Here is a 19,506-nt window from a genome sequence, read left to right as displayed (position 1 = left end):
ACATGCTCGCCCGAGGCCCGAGCTGACGAGGACAAGATTAGGAGCTCTGGTTTTGTGTGGACGAGGCCCCGGAGAGAATAGGAGGTAGAGGAAAAAAAAAAGCGTGGAAAGAAAAACAGAATGAGCACAGTTACGGGAGTCGCATACTTCTGTGAGTAAATGAGATGAACGATGAATGAGAGAAAAGGAAAGAAAACGTGAGGAACTCTTTGTTTCTTTAGTAAGGAGGAAGCGGAGAGGAGATAAAGGTTTTTTCCCGAGAATTTTCTTCAGATTCGTTTAGTCATGAATGTTTCTGAGAGAGAGAGAGAGAGAGAGAGAGAGAGAGAGAGAGAGAGAGAGAGAGAGAGAGAGAGAGAGAGAGAGAGACTGTGTGTTGGGAATGAAGAGAAGGGGAGGTGGAGGCTTTGAAGCGTGGCCGAGTCTTGGCAGAGGGACGCAGCCGCCGCGTGCCAGCCTCAAAGCGTGGGATCCCCTCCCCAAGAGTACGGCACTAATTATACACGGTGAGCGGGAGGCACGCCACTTTCACGGTAAGTTAAGCATACCCAAGGATGGGTAATTAGGCACCTCTTTTACCTGGTTTTCAAGTCGGCAGGTAAAAGGGAGTGCGGGAGGCAGAAAGAAAGAGAGGGAGGATGGAGGGAAGGAAGGAGGAAAACCCTGCCGGAGGTCCCCTATTATGGGCTAAACGGTAGAAGGGATGAGAGGGTCAGTCGCCTCCTCTTCAAACAAAACCCCCAGGACGGTAACATTTAAATGAGGTCCTGTAGCCTGTAGCGGGAAACATTCTGGCACCGAACGTAAACATAAAACACATCTGGATAAGACCAGCACTCACCAACCACCACTGTCTAACATGCTATTTAATTGGGAGATAAACTAAAGCAAAGAAAATATATGTGATCTGCGGGGACAAGCGTTCATTTGACGAAGAGAAGAGCGAGAGGGAGAGGGGGAGAGAGAAAGAGAAGGAAGAAAAAAAGAAGGGCTTGGTTGAAGTTTGAAGATGTAAGTGATGATGGGTGTGGTGGTGTTAGTGGTAGTGATGGTCGTACAGTAATTATTGTAGCGGCAATGGCAGTAGTAGTTGTAAAATAATAGTGATAGCAGAAGTGGCGATGGTGGTAGTGGTGGTGGTAGTAGTAGTAGTAGTAGCGGTGGTGGTGGTGGTGGTATTGGTGGTGGTGGTGGTGGTGGTGGTGGTGGTGGTGGTGGTAGTAGCAGCAGCAGCAGTAATAGGAGCAGCAACTTCTATTAGCAGTATCGATCGATCTATTTTGCTTCATGAGGGACTGTGATAAATGCACGAGTCACTGTTGCATTTGTAGTGGTGGCGTCGGTAAAATGAAGAGGAGGACGAGGTGGGAGTAAAAGAAGTACCAGGGATGGTGGTAGTAGTGGTGGTGGTAGTGGTGGTGGTAGTAGTGGTGGCAGGGACGGGCGCCATACATTGTGCCCAACATCCCGTCCATCCCGCGCCGCTGCCACGCCGCCACGCTGCTCTTGTTTACGTCACTCCAGCGAGCACAACACGAGGCGGGCCACACACGCACACGCACACACGCACATGCACACACACACACACACACACACACACACACACATACGCACATGCGCGCACACACACACACTCACACACACCAGGTGAACCCATTCCACTTGCTCACATATAAGTACAACACACACACACACACACACACACACACCATGACCGCTTAAACCTTTGCCTGATTGTTTTTTCTCCCGCTGCAGTTTTACCGGCGGCGTAATCGTAACCCGGCACGAGAGACTCAGACGCACACCACGATCGGGACTTTCAGCCGACCAGCCATCAAGATTAGGTTACTCAAGATTTCGATAAGGCGGCGCGCGTGGTGGCGGTGCCGGAGGAAGCGGAGAGGGAGGAGAGGAAGAAAAATACTGAGGGAAGTGGAGGGGCAAGGTGGGGAGAAATAGGTGGTAGGAGGAGGTGGAAAGAGGTGGGAGGAAATGGGATAGACAGCGTGATGAGGTTGCCGAGAGAGAGAGAGAGAGAGAGAGAGAGAGAGAGAGAGAGAGAGAGAGAGAGAGAGAGAGAGAGAGAGAGAGAGTGGGAGAAACTGGATTGGCGAGGACGGAGGAGGAAGATGAAAAGGAGACAAATGGAGGAAAAAAATGTACTCGTATTTTAAGGAGAAAAACACAGAAATTAAGAGATGTGGAGAGAGAAAGAAAACAAATTTAAAAAAATGGAGGAACTTGATATTGCAAGAAGAAGGAAGAATGGAACAAGTAAAGAGAAGAGAGGACAATGAAAAATAGGAAGGGAGGGATAAAATATGATGAAAAGAAGGAAAACGCGATGAGGAGGAAGAAGTGGAAGGGTAAGGAGAGGCAGGGAAGCAGTGGTGTGTTCTCCTCGCTTAGAAAGATCTTGCTGACGGATCACAAGCACCGCCAACGATGATTATTTCTCATTATAATCTTTTGAAATCAGTCTGGCGAGAGAGAAAGAGAGGGAGGTTTTCAAGGTCCCGCTACCCTTGCTGCTGCTGCTGCTGCTGCCGCTAGAACCACCACCACCAACACCGCTGCCGCCACTAGTGATGACCCACCACCACCACCATCACTACCATTACTACTTCTACTACTATTACTACTACTACTGAGGATCTACTTCTACCACAAACATGACATCTCACTGATACTACCACTTTCACCACCAGATCCACCAGTACCACCACCACTGATGACCTATCATTGCCACCACTACCACCACTACATTAGTACCACCACAGACGACCCACCAGTACCACCACCACCACTGACCACCCACCAGTACCACCACTACCGCCACTGATGACCCACAAGTACCATCACCACCACCACCACCACCACCACCACCAGTAACCTACCAGTACAAACCATCAACAAAACACCATTTAAATCATCCTAGTACTTATAATTCCTTACAATAAGCATCACCAGCATCCATCTATCACCATTACCAGTCCATCACCAGTATTCCAATCCCCCACCACCACCATCACCACTACCAGTCAGTCACCAGTACCCAGTGAGACCTCAGTGCACCAGTAGCTCTCCCAACACAGCACTGCGGGTCAGGCTAGTGAGAGCAACAATTAATTGGTATTTGGGTGGAGTCGAGACCAACCTTGGAGAGGATTTCTAATAGACTGAGGGAGGGAGAGAGAGAGAGAGAGAGAGAGAGAGAGAGAGAGAGAGAGAGAGAGAGAGAGAGAGAGAGAGAGAGAGAGAGAGAGAGAGAGAGAGAGAGAGAGAGAGAGAGAGAGAGAGAGAGAGAGAGAGAGAAGGCAAGAGTGTTAGAAGCAAAGTAAGGAAGGAAGGATAAAGGGAAGACAGACGAGCACAACTGAAGATAAGAAACGAAGGAGGGGAAAGGAAGAATAATAGTGATAAAGGAAATGTCTAGGAAACAAAATGTACCAAATAAGCAGAATAAAAAATTGGCAAGGAAGTAAACAACGAAGGAAAGGTGAAGGAAGGAACTGAATGAAGGACAGCGAGACATGCGGTGAGAGGGAAGGAGATAAAAAGAACGAACAAGGAAAGGAAGGCTAATTAAAGATAGTTAGATACAAAGGTAGCGAGTTACGAGATGAAGGAATGAAGGAGAGAGAAGTGAGGAGAATTAAGAGGGAATAAAATGGGAGGTGATGAAGGTAGTGAGCTTCAGCTTGGGAAGAGAATGTGTGAGAGGATTAAATGAGGTGAGGGAGCGGGACAACAATGTGAAGTGAGTGAGGAGAGGTATAAGTGAGAGGAGAGGTGGCGAGGGTCACGTGGGTTACCGAAGGGTTAACTAATAAACATTAAGGAGACAGAAGTGAAGAGGCGGCAGGTGACGGCAGCAATAGATAAATAAATGTATTGAAGCCGAGACGCGACAGCCTTCTTAATTCAGACGCTGATAACACGACCAAAAGCGTCACAAAAATAGTCCTTCACACCACGTCTCCCAAAAATAAAACTATAACACACCATTATGGTCAAATAAATATAAGGCAAAAGCGATAAAAACGAACCCGAGGATGTAAAAATAGAAGAAATATGTGCATCATTTCTTTTCTTCCCTCGCATCGACAACACATTTTTCGCTCGCCCACTGTGGAGAGAGAGAGAGAGAGAGAGAGAGAGAGAGAGAGAGAGAGAGAGAGAGAGAGAGAGAGAGAGAGAGAGAGAGAGAGAGAGAAACTAGTGTCGCGTCCAGTCCGCCGTGTGTCTGTCAGCCTGTCTGTCTGCCAGTCACCCTCCATCACGGCGTGGCTGAAATACGGCGCGGCGAGGACCGTCAAGGCAGTTCACGACGGAGTAAAACCCACGCAACGACATCCTAGACGCCTCGCGACAGCCGCCACGACCACCACAACGACTGTTTGGGCTCCTGGGGAAAGGTGCAGATCTGTTTACTACCATCTCTCTCTCTCTCTCTCTCTCTCTCTCTCTCTCTCTCTCTCTCTCATGCAGAGAGTATAACGGCACTGATAATACGTAATATAAGGAAGAAATATTTGTGTCTCGTACTCATAATCAGAAGTGAAGGAAGCTTATAAGATAACTACTTGTCCTGGCGCTTAAATCTCCACGCTCAGATGGTGGATGGAAAGGTTCTGTGTGTGTGTGTGTGTGTGTGTGTGTGTGTGTGTGTGTGTGTGTGTGTGTGTGTGTGTGTGTGTGTGTGTGTGTGTGTGTGTGTGTGTGTGTGAGAGAGAGAGAGAGAGAGAGAAAAATCATTCTCCCTCCCTCTACAATTTCATGTCCTCTCTCAGTTTTTCTTCACATTTTCCGTTGAGATTCCAAGACAAGATTTTTTTTTCCAATGGTCACTCTTCGACACAATATATGCAAATTTTTCTCTTTCTCTGCATTATCTCCCTGTGGCCGCGAACCAACGTGTTTCCCCGTCACTGAGGCTATAATTTTCTTCACTTTTCTGTCTTTTTCCTTGTCAATGAACGAGAATTAGTGAAAGTTTTGTCAGTGTTGCCGTTGAGAGAGAGAGAGAGAGAGAGAGAGAGAGAGAGAGAGAGAGAGAGAGAGAGAGAGAGAGAGAGAGAGAGAGAGAGAGAGAGAGAGAGAGAGGAAGGGATGGGAGATGGAGAGAGAGAGAGAGAGAGAGAGAGAGAGAGAGAGAGAGAGAGAGAGAGAGAGAGAGAGAGAGAGAGAGAGAGAGAGAGAGAGAGAGAGAGAGAGAGAGAGAGAGAGAGAGAGAGAGAGAGAGAGAGATTCTGAACTAAATGTCAAGGTGTTAGAGCTTAAAATGTGAGGTATTTAGTCTCGCAATGCGTTATTTGGGCTGTTCAGACTCTCTACTTTGCTTGTCTTCCTTTCCTTACGTTTTAGCTGATTCACACTCTTTACTGTCACTTCCTTCTTTCATTTTAAGTTGTTTCGTTTTTCCACTAATCTTTTTTCTCTCTTCACACTATTATCTTCTCCTCTCTTTAAGTCACTTTCTTCCTCCTCATTTCCTGCATCCTCTTTCTCCTCTTCTTAATCACCACCTTGCCCTACAAATTAACCTTCATCACTACCACCATTAGCATCACCATCACCACCACCACCACTTTTTTTCTCCTGACCTCTCAAAGTCCTAAGTCCTCTGCCCTCATCATCCTCCTCTTTCTATGTACTGTTCTCTCAATATCCCAAAAATAATGCATCTCATTCAAGCGGATAACTTTATAATACGTATGTTTTTTTTGCTTTCTCTCTCTCCCTAGATACATTTATTATTATTATTCCTTTCCCCTTCCATCTACTCCTCCACTATTACTATTTCGTAAAGCCACAAACACCACCTCCTATATACTAAAACGTCGACTCCCTAACGCTATGCAAAACGGTGGCAGCTAACCGGCTATCTCCATCCACTGCTGTCCACTTCACTCACTCCCTTGCACTCCTCACCATCACACACCAGTCACAGGCGCACCCAAGAAAAGCACTTCAAGTCTTTACCAATATATCTCCTCTTTTACGTCCAAGCGCAAATGCCTCCATATTTTTTTTATCCCATGGAAGTGATCAGAAGTCAATACTTGGATGAAGGGTAATAGCAATAAACAAACACTAAAATATAGCGAAAATCTTACACTAACCAAGAAAAGCAGGTAAAAAAAAACAACACACACACACACACACACACACACACACACACACACACACACACACACACACACACACACACACACACACACACACACACACACACACACACACACACACACAAACAAACACACACACACACACACCACTCATCCACGTCTAATCCTAAGAACATAACCTACTTTCCATTAGAAGAAGAGAGAGAGAGAGAGAGAGAGAGAGAGAGAGAGAGAGAGAGAGAGAGAGAGAGAGAGAGAGAGAGAGAGAGAGAGAGAGAGAGAGAGAGAGAGAGAGAGAGAGAGAGAGAGAGAGAGAGAGAGAGAGAGAGCAATGGGGCAGAAAAAAGGGGTCGGAATTAGCACTAGAATGCGACGTGTTACACAGACAGACGGAGAGACGCATAAGCTTAACCCAATACGGCCTTATTCTTCCGTATGGGGAAGGTCGCCCTGCCTAGTATAGCCGACGGAGAGCCTTGGCGGAGGGAAGGCGGCAGCAAGGAGAGAAGAGGGAAAGAAAGGAAGAATATGAACGAATACGGCAAGCAGAATCCGGTTTTTATGGTCTCAACGCAAACATTATGTGAACTCTAGCACTTCCCGGCGGTGGAGAAAGGGTGGCAAAAAGAAGAGGAGGATGAGAAGAAACAAGAAGAGGTTGAGGAACGAATGAAAACTGAAGAAACGAAGATCACACGGAAAACTACACTAAAAATGAGAACTAGATGCAATTCAATATATATATATATATATATATATATATATATATATATATATATATATATATATATATATATATATATATATATATATATATATATATATATATATATATAACAGTAGAGACGAAAACAGATCGAGGAAAGAATATATATTCCAAAAATCTAAGCAATGTAGATGCAAATATTGAGTAAAAGTGCTAAATTCAACTCCATAATATCAGAGAGAGAGAGAGAGAGAGAGAGAGAGAGAGAGAGAGAGAGAGAGAGAGAGAGAGAGAGAGAGAGAGAGAGCGCAAAAACTAAAGCTGCTTAACAAGAAACCAGTAGGGGTGTGTGAAGGAGGGGAAGGAGAGAGAGAAGAGAAAAAAAAAAGGTAAGAGGAGGAATAAGTGCAGAAATAAGTAGAGAAAAGAGTAAACAGAAAAAAAAAGAACAAGAGATGAGGAGGAGGAAGAGGAGAGGGAAGCATGGCGATAGAAAAATAAGAAGTAAAACTACATAAGAAAGGCGACTAAGGGGAAGAAAGAGGAGAAGAAAGACCGGGGGAGATGAAGTGGAGATGATACCGAAAAAATATGCTGGAGGACTTGAGTGTCAACGAAAAAAAGGGAAGGAAGGAATACGGTGGTTGAGAGAAGCAAGAAGGGAATAAATAGATAAAAACAAAGGAGGGACAATGATTCTTTCAGATAAAAAAAAAGATAAATATGAATGAAGAAGAGAAGAAGACGAACAAAGAGATAAGTATACGAATATGAACAAGAGAGGAGAGCCAATGAGAAGAAAAAGAACAACAATGAGAAATAAAAGGAAATAAAGAAGATAAACACAAAGACCATGAAGAATGAGAAGGGAAGACGGAGGTTGAGGGGAAGGGAAGGGGAGAGGGAAGGGAGTTAAGGTGCCGGTTCCTGGAGACCTAATTAGTGCGGGGCGAGGCATTCCCCGCCAAGACGCGTTAACGACAGACTAGTAATGAGGGAGAAAGTCCTGTTACTGAGGCTGCTGCTGCTGCTGGGAGGCGCTGGGAGGTGCTGGGAGGCGGCCTGGAGGGAACAATGATGGCTGACGGAGGGAAGGGACGTGGGGGAGCATAAGACAAGGAGGAGGAAGAAGAGCTATGAAGGAAGTACAGGCTGTAGTACAAGGCTGCTGTTAGTGCTAGAAGGCCTGGAGGGAGGCGCGACGGCTGACGGGGAGAAGGAGTGTGGAGGAGCATGTGCAGGAGGAAGAGGAAGTGTTATGAGGCAAGTGAAAAGAGGAAAGGAAGAAGTGCAGGGAAGAGTGACAAGGACTGAAGGAAAATTTGCTATGAGTGGATACTGTGATGGAAAGAGAAAGGAAATAACATAGAGTGGAAGGAAAGTACGAAGGTTGTAGAGGAAAGGGGAAGTGCCGGTACTGAGGGAAGGTCAAGGTAAGATAACGTGAGGAGAGAAGGGAAGGAGGAATGTGAAGGGAAATAATTAGCGAAGAAATCGTTAAGTGGAGAGTTAGAGGAATAAGCAATAATGATTAACTTTTAACACATACATTTATACTTGTAACTTTGCTGTAACATCTTTAACACTATAACACTATAACAACACTACATCTACAACACCCAGTACTTCCAATGCTCACAACAACCATGGACAGAAAATTGAATATAAACACCAAAAAGCAATCAATCATCACTTTTTCCAGTCAACATCCATAACAATAATACAGCTTTTTGGAAGATTTTCTTGCACCTCTTCATTTTCTTGCCAAATACTCGACATAAGAGTGAGCAAACACGCACCTTTGTATTGTAAGCAAGGCAAACTCCTCCCTCCCTTCCTCGTGGTCTAAAACAGATTTTCAAACAATGCAATCTTTCTCTTCAAATAAATCTCCCAATTTTTCTAAGGAAATGTTTCAGTCTCAGTCTCAGTCTCTCTCTCAGTCTCTCTCTCTCTCTCTCTCTCTCTCTCTCTCTCTCTCTCTCTCTCTCTCTCTCTCTCTCTCTCTCGTAGGTGTCCAGCGGGCCGCACGCCTCACTGCGCCAATCAACACCACCCCCAGATGAACACGCTGCCCCAGGCCTCTCTTGTCCCCTCACTTCCAGATAGCCATCGATGTCCGCGCTCCCATTCACCGCCTCTCACGCCTCCTCCCCGGTTATTAAAGCCACATCTCCTGCGCTGCTTCCTCGCTTCACCGCTGCTTCTGAATAGTCTGAGGTGGACGGAGACAGGAGGTGTCTGTCATCACCAAGGGAGTGGAGAAGGAACGCATTTGTACTCGGGAAATTGATCACCCCGCAGTAAGCAGAAAAGATATATACGGAGATAAATAAAGGAGATGGATTAGCCGTGTGTGTGTCTGTGACAGGAGACGAGACCATTATCTTTTTATGTCCTTTCTCCGCCAATAACAATTCGTATTTTTTACGTCGATGTCGAAGGATTTACGAGTCTACTGTCGCTGCCGCCGCCTGGACGCCTTTCTCTTGTGGCCTCGCTACTGGTAAACCCATCAGTTTTATACCAAGATAATTTCACCGCCGCCATCATTGCTGACTGCCTTAATAATCACTGGAGACTGAGTCAGACTATTAAGAAATAAATTACCAAGAACAACAGCAGCACGATGAAATAGTTTACTTTCTCTACACAAACTGTAATTTCCTTATAAAGTTTGTGTCGAAAAAGGAAACAATGCGAGTAATTTCCTCATTCCCACAGTCCCAACATACCCACATTACGCAGCACACCGCCACCATCACCTCACCATCACCACCACTATCATTCTGACGCCGGTCCACCCCGCGGCGGCCCATCACCTATCTGGCAGTCCAAATTGCGGAGGGTTACATCGTGTCCCGGAACATCTGACAGAACTGACGATGATGTCCCCGCGTAAGGGTCAGAACAAAACCCAAAGAGACAGACAAGAATGTGGTCGCAGGATAATGGGCCGCTAAGCCGAGTCGAAGAGAGGTAACGGGGTCCGGCGGCCGTGATCAACATGCGGGCGGCGAGGTGATGCCGGTGAGTGAGCGGGTGAGCGACCAGCCACCCCGTTCAGGGAAAAGGGAGGAGCTCGGAAAAGCCGCCGCCCAGATCCGACAAACACATGCACAAGGGAGGGACGGAAAAAATAAGATCTAAAATATATACATGCATAATAAAGGGCTCTCTATTTGTCTCGGATTCCGTCGTAAACTGTCTGTTCCTCGGAGGATAAACATTCCTCTGTATAAACATTTGGTAAGGAGGAAAAAATGTTAAAGCGAGATGGAAGACAGACCTTGGCCCTGATATGACATGGAGTAAAACGCACACGCACGCATACACACACACACACACCTAATGATTCACCCGACAAGGACTACACAAACGTCATTAATTCTCCGCATGAACACACACAAAAACTTGCCGCTACTATTTGCTCTGTGGCACGAGGGAGCAAAAGTTAAATACCCACACCTTTTTAAGGAAGAGACCAAAGTTTTTCGTATCAAATTATCAGACAGAAATATAAGAAAAAAAATTATATACTCGTACAACGTCAACACACACACACACACACACACACACAAGGTAGCAGCAGCAGCAGGAGATAGAGAAGTCTCCGCTCAGGTATCAAGTGACTCCCGCCCCCGTTCTCCCCCGCCCAGACGGACATTTTTCAAGGGTGTAATTGGCCGCGAACCTTAATGGCAAGACTCGGCCAACTGAAGAAAATTGGCAGCAATCGCCGGACGCAGACTCATGACCGGAATTAGAGGCGAACGAAACGGCGATTGCGGTTACGATTAATACTTTCTCCGGTGAACGAGCGGGGCGCGGCGGCGTTATGAGCTGCTGCTGCTGCTGCTGCACTAATGGCGGCATGTAAAGACCAGGCGCCGCGTCAACCACCGCCTTCAGTAAGTGGGTCCAGCCATGCGAGCGGCGACGTGGCTAACGATGGGGTGCAACGTTCAAACCACAAAAAGACAAAGCCACGTTAATCCCTTCGCTGCCATGACCTGCCTTTTTTAATATTCAGAACACTAAGAAAATTCTTGCATGGACGCAGAAGGAAAAAGGGAATAGAAGGTTGTCTTTCATCATTGCTAGACTACAAAATTTATTAAGGCTTGTACAAAAAATGTGTCTGAAAAGTGGTACATTATTATGGGAAAAATTGCCTAGCAGTCAACGGGTTAAAACCACAGAAACACGAAGCAATTGATGCATAAAAACTAAAGAAAGAGAAAAAGGAAACTATCTTTTGTCTATTGCAAAAAATAAATAAAAAAATAAATGTGTATGAAAAGTGGTATGAGAAAAATTGCTTAGATATGAACGGGTTAAGACAACAGAAACATAAAAGCAATCTATGCAGTTCTTTTCTTATGATATGTTTAAGATCTACTTGATTTCCTTATAAAAAACGCGTACAAAGGAAAATTTTTTTTTCTCATGGCATATTATTCAGAACTCGTATGTTGTCTTGGGAAAACATCCAGTGTGGTGTGACTTCAGGTGAACCTCGTTTACTTCCAAAGAACTGTCTGTGTTCTAGGTACAGGAAGAACGTAGCGCCTCATAGACCAAAGGAAGTGTGTCATGGTATTGCGTCTTGTTCTAAATGCACGTAATCCCCTGAATGTTAAAACGGGAAAGAAACAAAATATATTCCCTGACCTTCATATGACTTGCTCCTTCAAAAGCCGTCGTGATATACAGTAAGTTGTAATTTACTGTACAATATTACGACTTCTCTCTACATTATCTCAACGGAGGAGGACGAGACGCAGCCGCACGTGAGTTGTCCAATGACCTTCCTACGAGTTTACGCCTCACACAACGTCAACATTTTGCTGCCATAAATCAAGCCACCCACAAATTTATGCGAATAGATTAGTATATTTCCTTTTTCTTGTTTTATCGGGAACATTTTGATGCCTTTTTTAGCCGCGCACGCCACCATTTATATCCGTGCGCAGAAAAACACGCCTCGCCTTGGTGGCAGGTCGACGACTGACACACCTCGCTTTGTTATCATGAGCAGCGGCGACTCTAAGTGTTGTTTATACCTGCGCTGTTTATTGATACCCAGCTCTTGTGTGGACGTGTGTGTGTGTGTGTGTGTGTGTGTGTGTGTGTGTGTGTGTGTGTGTGTGTGTGTGTGTGTGTGTGTGTGTGTGTGTGTGTGTACACCTCCAATCACCACACCACCACCCCTTCTACTGCAGCGGTCATCCTCTCCCACCAGCGGTATCTACAGCGTCGCCATATACTTCAGGCGCCAAATATGACACTAGAATCCACTTACCAAACAAGGGAGGACGCCGCGCCGGTGCTCCACGTCAGGGAAGCAAGTCCGTCCGTCTGTCAGTGGTGGACGAGCCGGAGTCACCTGTTGCCATCCACCTCGTCTCGTGCAAGATAGGTAAGTGACGTTAAGTACCTCTTAAGGCTGATTACAAGCAACTTCTCTGGACACTTCGTCACTCTTACTCCTTCCTTTTTTACCATCACCTCCTCCACTGTCTTCTTTAAAGTCCTCCAGCTCCTCCTCCTCCACTTCCTCCTTCAGATGCCACCCACGAGCGATCTTCACCTTCGTTTGCATCACTAAAGGCGACAACAAACTGGTAATTGGCAAAACCAGCAGCTGCTATCGGAGAACAAGACGCGACACCAACAGAACATCCCGCGACCTCCCCGTCGTAGTCCCTCGGAACATAACTTATAAACAAGAACATAATTCTCCAGCATTTGATGAACAGAGAGAGAGAGAGAGAGAGAGAGAGAGAGAGAGAGAGAGAGAGAGAGAGAGAGAGAGAGAGAGAGAGAGAGAGAGAGAGAGAGAGAGAGAGAGAGAGAGAGAGAATTTTCATAGTAATAGTAGCATGAATTGATAGTTACAAGAAAGACGACTCTCTCTGAAGCAAAAAATAAATAAAAAATAAAAATACTGGAATCCAATTCATCCTTGGAATCAAATACCACATTTTTTTTCCATCCTTGTAAAAACCACGACTGTATTCAGACCATCAAGAGAGAGAGAGAGAGAGAGAGAGAGAGAGAGAGAGAGAGAGAGAGAGAGAGAGAGAGAGAGAGAGAGAGAGAGAGAGAGAGAGAGAGAGATGGTGGTGGTGGTGGCGGTGGTGGCTGGCATTTTATTCGGTCATCAGATATGCGATGTGTTTATTTAGTGTATCTCGGCATCGGTTTTCGCTGAGGGACGCCGAGTGAAGGAGAGGGCGATATCTAACTCACCCTTGTCAATCAACCACCTCCTCGCCTCCTCTTACTCCTCCGCCCTTCACTGCCTTCTTCTCTCCTCCTTACTCACTGTTACATGTATATCAACTTCAAAGAATTTTCCTCTCTCCTTTCATTCAAATCTCGTGTTTTTACTTCTTATCTCTTTCTGTCAGACTATCTATTTTCCTCTATGTCTCCTTTCTCAAATTATCTCTTTTGTTACTTTCTTCCTGTTCCGATCCTCCTCCTCGCTTTCATCCTCTCCTGTCCTTGTTCGCCTTCAACTCCTGCCTTTCTCCATTTCTGTTATCTACTCCATTCCTTCCTCTTTTATCCAACCCTCCCTCCCCCTTCTTATCTCCCGTTCATCCCTCCCTTGTCTCACTTCCCTCCTTATCAGTCTCCACTACCACTGTTCTTGACACCATCGCTTTCCTCTGTTACCCCCATGCCTCTCTTTCCACCACCTGTCTTCCCTTCCTCACTTCTCCTTTTATCTACCTTATTTACTTGTCGAGAGATCCCTCAAACAATTGTTAGGAACCACTATCTTGTGCTTGAATAATTTACTTAACTTCTTTTCCTTTCTCTCCTGTCACCTAATGGAGATGTAACGCTAACAGGTTTTGAAATTTAAGCATAAGTTTCTCTTCCTTTTGTGGTTATCGTTTGGTTATGATGAAGACACATCGCTATTGTGCTGTGTCATCACTGGGTATTGATATGTGAACGCAGTGTGCTATAACAATCTAAGCAGACGTTGGCTAATTGGCACAGCAGCATCTCGTGTTTACTGACGAGGCAGGTCTCTTGACGCCCACCACACCGAAAGAGGTAATGTTTTCCTAGGAACAAATCTTGAAATACACATCACTCCCGGTATAACACTAGTGCACACCTTTATTTTTTTACTCTTTACTTATCCTGTAGCTAATTTACTTCTTCCCTGCGGCACTTCCACAACTCCATCACATCTACATCGTCATTACATTAATCAATCAACTTCTTTAACTCCTTCACTCTCATCATCATCCATTTCCTTTAGCATCTCGTCCCAGCGTCTTTCTCTCCCTATTTCCCTCCCAACCTTGCTTCATCCCCTTCCCCATCCCTTCCTGTCACCGATTCCTCTTCTTGCTGTCCCCTGAAGGAGGAGGACGAGGACAGGGAAGAAAAGGAGCAGGAAGGGAGAAGGAAAAAAAAAAGTAAGCCAACAGATAGATAAATCCTAGATCCCTTACTCAAGTAGTCGAGATGGAAGCCTCGATGGATGTGTGAATGGCGGACAGGTAAACAGATAGACAGGTAAATAGATAGACAGGTATAAATGGGGGCCACAGTAGCGTCCGAACGGCCCCATCCCCCACCACCGCCACCACCACCACCATGCCTCTATGTGTCCAACTGAGCAAACATTCCAAAGGTGTGTGTGTGTGTGTGTGTGTGTGTGTGTGTGTGTGTGTGTGTGTGTGTGTGTGTGTGTGTGTGTGTATACGCTCGCTCGTGTGCATGTGTGTACGCGTGTGTCTGTGTGTGTGTGTATATTAATGTAAATTTGCTCTCGTCTGTATTTACATGTGTGCGGCGTGCAAGTGCCTACGTACACAGGGACGTGCCACTGTGACATAATGAGTCGCTCCTGTGTGTGTGTGTGTGTGTGTGTGTGTGTGTGTGTGTGTGTGTGTGTGTGTGTGTGTGTGTGTGTGTGTGTGTGTGTGTGTGTGTGTGTGTGTGTGTGTGTGTGTCTGTGTGTAGGATGATGAAGGGGCATAAAGAACGTGGAATTAAGAGGAAGTAGTATTTTGACGCAAAGAAATGAGAGAATGGAGATTAAAGATTTGAGGAGATTACTACAGATTACATGAAGATTTCAAGGCACAGTGAGGTCAGGCATTTGGGAAGATTAGGGACACTGCAGCCAGGATAGTAAACAAGGGAAATAATATAAATAAAACAAAAACAACACGCACTGGGACACAAAGACAGAAACAGAAGGCTAGAAAAGTACGTAGAAAAGAATATACTGATAGATGCTAACAGTTTCTGAGAAGGCGAGGAAGATCAAGCGATGTCTCCTCTCAGTAAACTGATGAAATAATACTAATTTCCCTTCGTATTATTATTTTTTTACTTATGGAAAAAATATCGCTTTTCTATTGAGTTTATATCTTTCCTTAGTGGAAAATATGAGAGAGAGAGAGAGAGAGAGAGAGAGAGAGAGAGAGAGAGAGAGAGAGAGAGAGAGAGAGAGAGAGAGAGAGAGAGAGAGAGAGAGAGAAAAAAAACAGCCTCAGAGTGTCAGAGTTCGGGGGAAGGCATTCCGCCGAGTCACCTCCTGAAGTCACAATACAGACCATTGTGTGGGTTCTAGCCCCCTCGTCCCCCCCACCACCCCCTATACCCCCACCAACCACCCCATACCCACCACCACCCCCATACCAACCCATCCTAACATGCCCCCTACCCATCCCCAACACATCCCTCCAACCCACATACCCACCATGTCATCCTCCCCTGCCTATCTCCCCATTCTCACCCGGTCATGCATTTAAAAGCCTCCCCCTCCCCCTTCCATGTCACTGCTTACCAATACACCCCCACCACTGATCCCACTAACTCCTGGATGAGGGAGGTGAGGGAAGGTGCTGCCTCCCTCACCTCCTCTCACCTCCTCTCAGCCTCTCACTCCCTGACCCCATCATCCCTTCACTCTTCTATATAAACGCTCCCTTATCCTCCTCGCCACACCTCAGTCTAAGGTTAAGAAAGGTCCCTCTTCTCCCCTGACCTTTCCCTGACACCCTCACCCCGATCACGTCTCTCCCTGATTCCAGCCTTGATCTCCTCCCTCTCTCCCTCTGATGTAATGCACTCTCCCTCCCCCTGACACTCTCCCTGACATAACCTTCCCGCCCTCTGACCTCATTCCTGACTCTCCTTCTCCCCGCTGTCCTCCCTCACCCCACTAACCGTTCCCCTCTCCCATCCCCTCTCACCCTGTAGAAGGCCTGGGTCAGGGGGGTTAGGGGGATGAGAGGGGTGTGCTAGTGAACTGGCCAGCTGCGGTGACACTCGACCAGCTGGAGGAGTCTCTCTCTCTCTCTCTCTCTCTCTCTCTCTCTCTCTCTCTCTCTCTCTCTCTCTCTCTCTCTCTCTCTCTCTCTCTCTCTCTCTCTCTCTCTCTCTCAATAGATGAAACACAATCTTCCCAAAAGGAGACAAAAGCCAATTTTTTTACATAATATTTTGGCACCGCTTCTTGTGTCGGCGGTCATTGAAGGACCCTCGCTGGGCACTTCTCCTCCCCTCCCCTCCCCACCCATCCCCTCCTCCCTCCCTCCCTCCCTCTCTCTCTCTCTCTCTCTCTCTCTCTCTCTCTCTCTCTCTCTCTCTCTCTCTCTCTCTCTCTCTCTCTTAATCCTTTCTCCCTTCATCTTCACCTCCAAATTTTATCTCATTCCCTGCTTTTCTCGTTCCTTTAAATTGCATCTCATCTTTATTCCCATATAGCCCTTCCTCCCAACTTCCCATACATTCCCCATCACCCAACACTACCTGCCCCATTCCTCTCCTCATCCACTCACACCTCTTTCTAACTTTCCCCCTTTTCCCAGACCATTCCACTCCCGTCACTGTGCGTACTCTCACTTCCCCCTGTGGACCCGCGTCTCAGCCACACCTCCCTCCTCTTCCTCCTCCTCCTCCTGCTCTTCCTACCTCCGTCCCTTCCCCTTCCCTTCTTGGAATAATTCATGGGGAAGTTTTCTTCGATATTAGCATTGCAGATTTTGACAACCGGTAGGTCCAGGCGGGTTACGATAATAAACTGACCTGGAGACGATAATTGATGCGCCATTATATCTGATACGCGGGTCCCCTCTGTTTGTTTTTTAATCCGAGTCGTGTTAGGCGGCAAAGGAAGGAAGGAAGAAAGGAAGAAAGGAAGGAAGGAAAGGAAAGAAGGAAGGAAGGAAGGTCGACTGTGAAAGAGGATAACGCCACGGAAGGGAGATGAGCGAGAAAGAGAGAGAGGGAGATGATTTTGGATAAGGTGAGGTTGTGGTATTGGCAGATGTGAGAGTGGTGGTGAAGAGAGAGGAGAGGAGAGGAGAGGAGAAGAGAGAGGGAGGTGTGGGAGAAGTGACTGGAAGTAAAAGGACTATGAGAGGAAGATATGAGAAAAATAATCAGAGGAAAGGGAAGAAAAAAAGGATAGGAAAAGGAAATAAAGAAAGGAGGGATGAAGAGAAGAGGAGAAGGAAACTAAAAGAAATGAAAGTAAAGGAAATGTAAGACAAGGTTAAATTTGTCCTCTTACCAGCTGTCAATGTACCCCCAAAACCTCTCTCTCTCTCTCTCTCTCTCTCTCTCTCTCTCTCTCTCTCTCTCTCTCTCTCTCTCTCTCTCTCTCTCTCTCTCTCTCTCTCTCTCTCTCTCTCTCTCTGCAGGCACACTGAGGCATAAAGGCCAAGCTCTAAAGTTTCCAAAAAAGGTTCAAGATTTTAAGGTGTGAATGTCCTGCTTGTCATGGACGCCTGAGGGAGAAAGGGAGAGGGAGGGGGAAAGGGAGAGGGAGAGGGAGAGGTACGAAGGGAGGTAGAGAAGAGGTGGTGTGGATGACAAGAGAGAGAGAGAGAGAGAGAGAGAGAGAGAGAGAGAGAGAGAGAGAGAGAGAGAGAGAGAGAGAGAGAGAGAGAGAGAGAGAGAGAGAGAGAGAGAATTAAAACTCAATGTTGGAGGCAAAAAAAAAAAGACAAAATGAATTTCAGGCAACGAAAGTTAAAGAAAGATACAAAGAATAAGAAAAAAAGACATGATAAAACAGGAAAGGGAAAAGAAGCAAGAAAATTAGCAACCAGACAAAGAAAGCGAGAACGTAAAGTGGCCGGAGGAAAAGGAGAATAAAAGATAGAAAAATAGAGGAAGAGAGAGAGAGAGAGAGAGAGAGAGAGAGAGAGAGAGAGAGAGAGAGAGAGAGAGAGAGAGAGAGAGAGAGAGATGGGAAATGGAGGAGAGGATATAGTGAGAGAGAGGCTAACAGGGTGACGGAAGAGACGAGGAGAAGGAAGAGAAGGAGGGGCAAGAGGAGCAGGAGGAGGTGGCGACGTGCCAGTCGGAGCGCCGGCAATGGTCAAGGTACGCCGGCGGCCTCACCTCAACTGGACATCAATTTAATTTGCAGCCATCTTAGGAGAGACAACCTTTTTTTTCGTCTGCGTGTATCTTGTCCCTCGTTTCTTTCTCTCCGGTCCATCCGTCCACCTGTCCGTCTGTATGCATGTATGTATGACTGTGTGCATGTGCGTTTGTGTATCTGTGTGTGCGTGTGTGAGTGCAGGGTTGTGTATGCATGTACAGGCTGGCTGGTTGTCTCTGTGTATGCATGCAAGCCTATGTATGTATGTGTGCAAGTATGTAGGTGTTTGTATAAGGGTAAGCAGCCATTCTCTCTCTCTCTCTCTCTCTCTCTCTCTCTCTCTCTCTCTCTCTCTCTCTCTCTCTCTCTCTCTCTCTCTCTGCTATTACTACTACTACTACTACTAATACTACTACTACTACTACTACTATTACTACTACTAATACTAATACTACTACTACTACTAATACTACTACTACTACTACTACTTCTACAGCCCTACTTGATTATGCCAGAATATTTCATGATCGCGATGGCTAACGAGAAATTTAAGAGTGAGAGTAGGTAGATCTTGATCCTCTAGTAGATAAACAAGTTCATTCTCTGCATCTCTTTCCATCAACAAGGAATGGACACAAACTCACGGTGAAAACAGTATGGTTGGGATGAGTCCAGATTTCGACCTAATAGACAATGGAATAAATAAGCGCTGGTCAAGGTTTGTTTACTAGTCGTTGTAAAAAAAAAAAAGACCTGATATCAGAAGGTGAGGTGGATGGAGAAATGAGAAAAAAAAATGCAGCAAGAATGGTTTCCTGTTACGCCAGTCTATTCTGAGAGGTTGTGTTGGTGCTCGGTGATCTCTGATAACTGAATGTTTCTTGTGAATGTGAAGAGTGCGTGTTGTAAACTAACCGCCAGAGAGAGAGAGAGAGAGAGAGAGAGAGAGAGAGAGAGAGAGAGAGAGAGAGAGAGAGAGAGAGAGAGAGAGAGAGAGAGAGAGAGAGAGAGAGAGAGAGAGAGGACTAATTGCACACGTCTTGCAACTTACATTCACTTTGTCAATAATATTTTAGCTATTTTTGAGTCTTCCAATATATCCAAAAAGAGACCTCTTATATATCACGTGATATGTTACACACACACACACTTAACCAACCCCGCATTTTTCGTCCAATCTTCCCCTTCAGTTAAAAAAATAAAAAAGCCCTCTTCTACAACGTGGGCTTCAATTTCAACAGACTGTTTCGCATTAATTATCCCATCACGGGCCCACTTCTCCTCATCAC

The 19,506-nt window shown here is 45.9% G+C and overlaps 1 long non-coding RNA gene across 1 annotated transcript in view; it reads right to left on the bottom strand.

Moving 5' to 3' along the window:
• The window catches only part of LOC135100332 (uncharacterized), a 128,931-nt gene that overhangs the window by 45,326 nt on the left and 64,099 nt on the right, over positions 1 to 19,506 (bottom strand). The window lies entirely within an intron of this gene.

Source organism: Scylla paramamosain, chromosome 5 (genome assembly GCF_035594125.1).
Source record: "Scylla paramamosain isolate STU-SP2022 chromosome 5, ASM3559412v1, whole genome shotgun sequence".
Lineage (NCBI taxonomy): Eukaryota > Metazoa > Arthropoda > Malacostraca > Decapoda > Portunidae > Scylla > Scylla paramamosain.
This window is presented reverse-complemented; position numbering and strand designations above follow the sequence as displayed.